This window comes from Lycium ferocissimum, chromosome 5, assembly GCF_029784015.1.
Source record: "Lycium ferocissimum isolate CSIRO_LF1 chromosome 5, AGI_CSIRO_Lferr_CH_V1, whole genome shotgun sequence".
NCBI classification, from domain to species: domain Eukaryota; kingdom Viridiplantae; phylum Streptophyta; class Magnoliopsida; order Solanales; family Solanaceae; genus Lycium; species Lycium ferocissimum.
This window is the reverse complement of record NC_081346.1, coordinates 6,187,291-6,193,177: the sequence shown is the minus strand read 5'-3', so window position 1 is coordinate 6,193,177 and position 5,887 is coordinate 6,187,291.

Sequence of the window (5,887 nt, the reverse complement as noted above, 5' to 3'; positions counted from 1 at the left end):
GTTTAAAAAAAGGTTCCCTTTAAATATTGTTTAATTTAAAATCCAAACACTTACTTGTTAGTGTTTTTTGCGGGAAATTACAATTACAATTGAAAAAAAAAAAAATAAAATTTTTTTTGGGGGGATACTTGCCCTTTTTTGGAGATTCAACCCGATTTCCCGGCCCCAAAAATTTTCATTTCCCCCCCTAAACCCCCCAAATTTAACTCCAAAAATCGGAAAGATGTTGAGCCCCAAAAAAACACCTTCCTTAACTTCTCTTTATTTTCCTTTCCTCATTTTCCCTCCTACCCCCCAAAGTTATGGATTGAACTTTTTTTTTTTTTGAATGTATAAATTGGTGAATTTTCCATCCTTTTATAATGGATGAAAATGTAAAAAACATGTTCAACAAAAAGGGAAAATCATGGTCAACACAAAGTGAAAATATGTCAACAAAAATGTGAAAAACATTTCCATTTTTATATACAAAACAAGGAAACTGGACCAAATTTTAAGAAACTAAGACCAAAATTTCAATGGTGGCTCCCATTCTTCACAAAACATTGAAAAATGGTCAACTTTGGGTACCCAAATAAAATAAAATTGCTGGCAAGGACAAAAATTGGGGTTTGAAAAATTAAAAAATTTTGCTATTAAAATCCAAAATGAAATGCAAAAAAGGAAATTAACACCCTATAACTCAAATTTATTAAGAATTTTAAAACCAAACCCCCAAAATTTTCAGAATAAAAAAAAGGGAGGGGTAAATAAAATAGTGCATTTCTACAAATCATCATATATTCGTTTTCCCATTAACCGGGTTTGGATTCTAGTCCCTTGGGGGTTCCCCATTCGACTCTAATTTATCTTAAACCCACCTGATGTTTCAATTTTTTGCCTTTTTGTGGGCCCAGAATTTTCCAAAATTTTACAAACCGAAATTACCTTTTAAATATGATCCCCGACCTTTTTTTTAAATTTTTGGTTTAGAAATAACGGTTTTTAATCTACCAATTGGGGGTCATTAAAAGAACTAAAATAGGGGGGAATTGGCTCTTCAGACAAGGAATTTGAAATAATAAATCTCTAACTACCCGCCTTCACTAGTCGAAGCTAAAGCAATAGTTCAGCTTCCATGCAGGTATTAGCAATACTAGTTTGCTTTTTTACTCCAACAAATAGCACCACTAAAAGACGTGGTGTAATCATGAATCACTGTGAGCTAAATTTACCCGCATCGTGGGGTATTATGTTATGATATTTTTATAAGGCCATAGGTTTTGTGCCAACTGTCATTATACTCCAAGATGTAGCATGCCAATGTTCATTAATTTAGGCTGTTGGTAAAATCCCTCAAGTAAGCATTTCAGGCCGCATATCGCCATCAGTCTAGTGCAATCAGGTCACATCTCAAACTTCCAATTCAAGTTAGCATACTTTGATTTATCACATCATTTTCACTTAGTTACAAGTGAATACTTCAAATCAAAAGGAGTTACACATGCAGAATCAAGAAAAGTTATATTTTTCTCATTACTCTTCAACATAATGATTGGATCAAGGCAATGCCATCACATGTTTTGTAATTTTTATTCAAAGTTTTCACAAAATGGTTTCTCGCCACAAAATTCTCGGGCTGTTCCATATATCCTCCTTCATTTAGGTCCTCCCATTTAAAGCAATTTACATCCATCTTGGTGAATATGCAAATCAAATGAGCAATAGCAATTAAAACGCATTTTGATGTAATGAGCACGAAAGTATCAAAAATGCCTCTTAGCTTGCTAAAGGTTTTAAACAACTAGAGAGGCACAGGAATTTTTTTGATACTTTTTCTCTAGTAACTAGAATTACATCCATAAGACTTTTAATTGCTATTGCTGCAATTTTTGATTTGCATATTCACCAAATGGATGTAAAAACTGCTTTTTTAAATGGGGACCTAAATGAGGAAATTTATATGGAACAATTGAAGCCCAAGAAGGTTTTATTGAAGAATGGCATGAAGCCATTTTGACATAAAGAATAATTCACATGTTATTGGCCCTGTGTTAAATTTTATTCTTTGGAATAAAAATTACTAAAACATTTTGATGGCATTTGCCTTGATCAATCACATTATGTTGAGAAAATTGTGAAAAATATAACTTTCTTGATTGCAAGCATGTTGTAACTCCTTTGATTCAAGTATTCACTTGTATCTGTTCAAAGTGAAAATGATGTGATAAATCAAAAGGAATATGCTAGCTTAATTGGAAGTTTGAGATATGTGATTTGATTGCACTAGGCACGATATTGCGTATGCGGAAAGGATTAGCGAGTTTACAAGCAAGCCAGGTAGTGAACATTGGCATGCCATAACGAGAGTTATGAAATATTTAGTTGGCACAAAAACCTATGGCTTGTTTTATAAAAAATATCCTGCTGTACTTGAAGGCTTTTCTGATGCAGATTGGAACACTTTATCTGGTGATTCCTGTTCTACCACCGGTTATATTTTTACGTTGGCAGGTGGTGCTATTTGTTGGAAATCAAAAAAGCAAACTATTATTGCTAACTCTACCATGGAGGCTGAACTAATTGCTTTAGCTTCAGCTAGTGAAGAAGCGAATTGGTTAAGAGATTTATTATTTCAAATTCCTTATTTTGAAAAACCAATTCCTCCTATTTTAGTTCATTGTGATAGCACCGCTGCAATTGGTAGAGTTCAAAACCGATTATTATAACGGTAAATCCGGTACTATAAGGAGAAAACACAAGATCTTGTGAGATCATATTTGACAAGTGGTACCATTAACGTTGATTATGTCAAATCTTGTGATAATCTTGCGATCCACTAACGAAGGCCTTGGCAAGAAAAGGTCCGGAACACATCGAGGGGATGGGATTGAAGCCCATAAATTCATGAGTCATATATGAGGAAACCCAACCTGGGGACTAGAGATCCTATAACCAAAGTTCAATGGGAAAACGAATCATATGATGACTTTTTGAGAAAAATACTATTTTATTTATTCCCTCCACTATGTGTGTAAGTGCATTATTCCAGAATTTGTGGAGGTTGAGTTTATAAACTCTTAATGAAATTACGTAGCTCGTATGAGTGGGGTGTTAAGTTACGAGAAGCACTGCATACGTATTTCACCTATGTGAGTGTGGAAGTAGGTCGCTTCTATGAGAATTGGGCTCTCTCTCAAAAGCACTCATGAAAACCGGATAGCACAAGGCGTAAATGTGCGCTATTAAAGCCTCATGTCAACACCTCGATTATTACGTGTGTGTAAGCGGTAATTCTTTATTTCCCTAAAGTCATAGTTCAAGTGCCGAGACCACTACGGCTCGGAGTAAAGATTATTGTTTTACTAAGTGGAGGTTCAATGCAGAGCACACCTTCATTACGCATATTAATCTACCTTCAACTGATAAACTCTCTTATGTTAATATTAAAATGAGTGGGGGATTGTAAGTGTCTTTTGAACATTTTAATATTATTCAAAGTATTTTTTCTTCTTCCTTTGACCATACCTTTCACATGGCAGCCACAAATAGAATAGTTGGTCTTAGTTTCACATTGTTTTGTAGTATAAAATGTGACAATGTTTTTCACATTTGTGTTGACCATGATTTTCACATTTTTTGTTGAACATGTTTTTCACATTTTCATCCATTATAAAAGGATGAATTATGATTCACCAATATATACATTCAAGAAAAAAATAAGTTCAATCCATAACTTGTGGGTGTGAGAGGAAATAGTGAGAAAGTGAAAAATAAAAGAGTTTATTAGTTGAAGGAAGGTGTTCTTTTTGGTGGAGCTTTGGACTCAACATCTTGTCCGCAGTTCGTTGAGTTATACGACGTGTTCGGCCGTTGTATCTGGAGGGGACAAGTCGAAAAGATTCTTGGAATCAGGTAATTTGTTTGCAGTGGGCTTGAATCTCCTTAAAGAGAGCGAGATTTCCGTGCCTCGGCCAAAAATTTTTTTATTTATTCATTTATTTTTCAATTGTAATTGTAATTTCATTGTAAGATCACTAACATTTTGTTAAGTGGAGGAGTAGTGGATTTTGGACCTCAAAGCCCCAAATAGCATGACATGTGTCTCTTTTGAAGGTAAATCTAGTCTTTTTTATTTTTATTTTTATTTCTCTCTTTTATTTGAAATTGCTGTGTTGTTTAAGAATGCAATGGTTGTCATTTGTAGATAAACAAAATGTTATGAAGCAAGTATCTAAAAATGTGATTAGCAGTTAGTTTGGTTAAATGAAGTTTGATGTTTTTAAAGTACATGGGAAGTATGAATCAAGTTCGTGATAATTTTGTGAAGAAGCCACTACTTAAACACTTTTATGTCTGTGGATGTTATCAAAATCGTTTTTACTAATCCGAATCTTAGGTGTTAAATCCGATAGATTCAGCCTTGTATTTCTCTTTTATTAGTACCATGTTTAGTTTATAAATACCTTTTAGTTGAATATGTACCTGTAAGCTACGAAATTCCTGAGTGTTTCTGTCATTTTTTAGATGTCATGGTATTAGGAATTTATTTTGATGTATTTATCTAAATGAGGTCCTGCCTTGATATTTATTTTAATTCTTAGTTCCCCTATTTGAGGTGTATTGTTAAGAAGCATTATTCTAATAATATCAAGCCTATATCTATGTAAAATATGGCTAGTATAACTTTGTTATATCCTGTACGTTTTGAATGTCAAGTTAAAATGCTAAATGAGTCTAGTGTACATTTGTGATGCTTCTTTATTGACCCCCGACTTTATTTAAACATAAAATATGATCCCATGCTTAAAGTTTACTATAAAGCGTGTTTTAAAATTGTCATTGTAGACATTATGGTTTAGAGATTATGTGTACTTGGTAGATGCAAATGTTATTAGAAATCAAGTCTTTCAAAATATTTTTTCTACATGTTAAAATCATATTTATGTGTGAAAATCTTCAAGAGTAGTATGTGTTACTTAGATGTTTAAATGGCCTTAATGTTTGTTTCTCTCCCATCTGTACTGCCCAGTTAGTATACATATGTCGTAGTTAAGAATTCATATTGATTCAAAATTGCTGTAGTTCAATGCTTTCTTATGTTTGAGAATTAAATTATTTCTCTAATTCCTTTTTTCCTTTTTCTTTGTCTCTTTACATGTACACATGGGAGCTAAAATGGAGTCTTAATTAAGACTCACCACTACGAACCTCAGGGGATGGGCGCTCATTCTTTGTCAAACTGCACCATTTTGAGTTCCCGTTCTTGTTTATACAAGGACAATGGAGTAATACTAAAAGTGTTGGGATGGGGTTAAATTATTGTTCTTATAAACTGATAGCTTGTTTGTGACTAGCATTGGTCTTTAATTTCCTAACTGTGGTTATGTGTTTGAACCAAGCCTAGGACTAACATATGGGCATCGGGAAATCTTCATTTGGTTCTCTCCCTCGTACTTTGCCTCGAGTTAAGAGTTTTAAATAGCAAAACCTTTAGTAGAAGCAAAACAAATATTTTTGAATTGGCTAAAAGGCATTTTCTGGACTATTTGGTTGTGTTGACCGAACCAAATGACTTACATTTCTAGTGTTGTAAACCATGTTTTAAAGTCAAGTATTAAACTTATTATTTTTCCGTTAATCTTGAAAGTTTCAAAGTCATTTTGCCATGCGGTTTTGAGTCTTTAATCAACAGTCACATTCTTCTCAATCGCTTAAGGTAGCTACTCCTGTTTTAAGTAAATTTTCACATTCATTTGGCTTTATTTTAACTTATCTTAAGTCCGGTCGGTAAACCGTAAGTTAACGGATCCTAAAGGATGCCTAACCCCTTCCCTTGTGATAATATAGAACCCTTACCTATAATCATACCTGCTAGTTATTGCATTATTAACCATCGAGGTTAGTT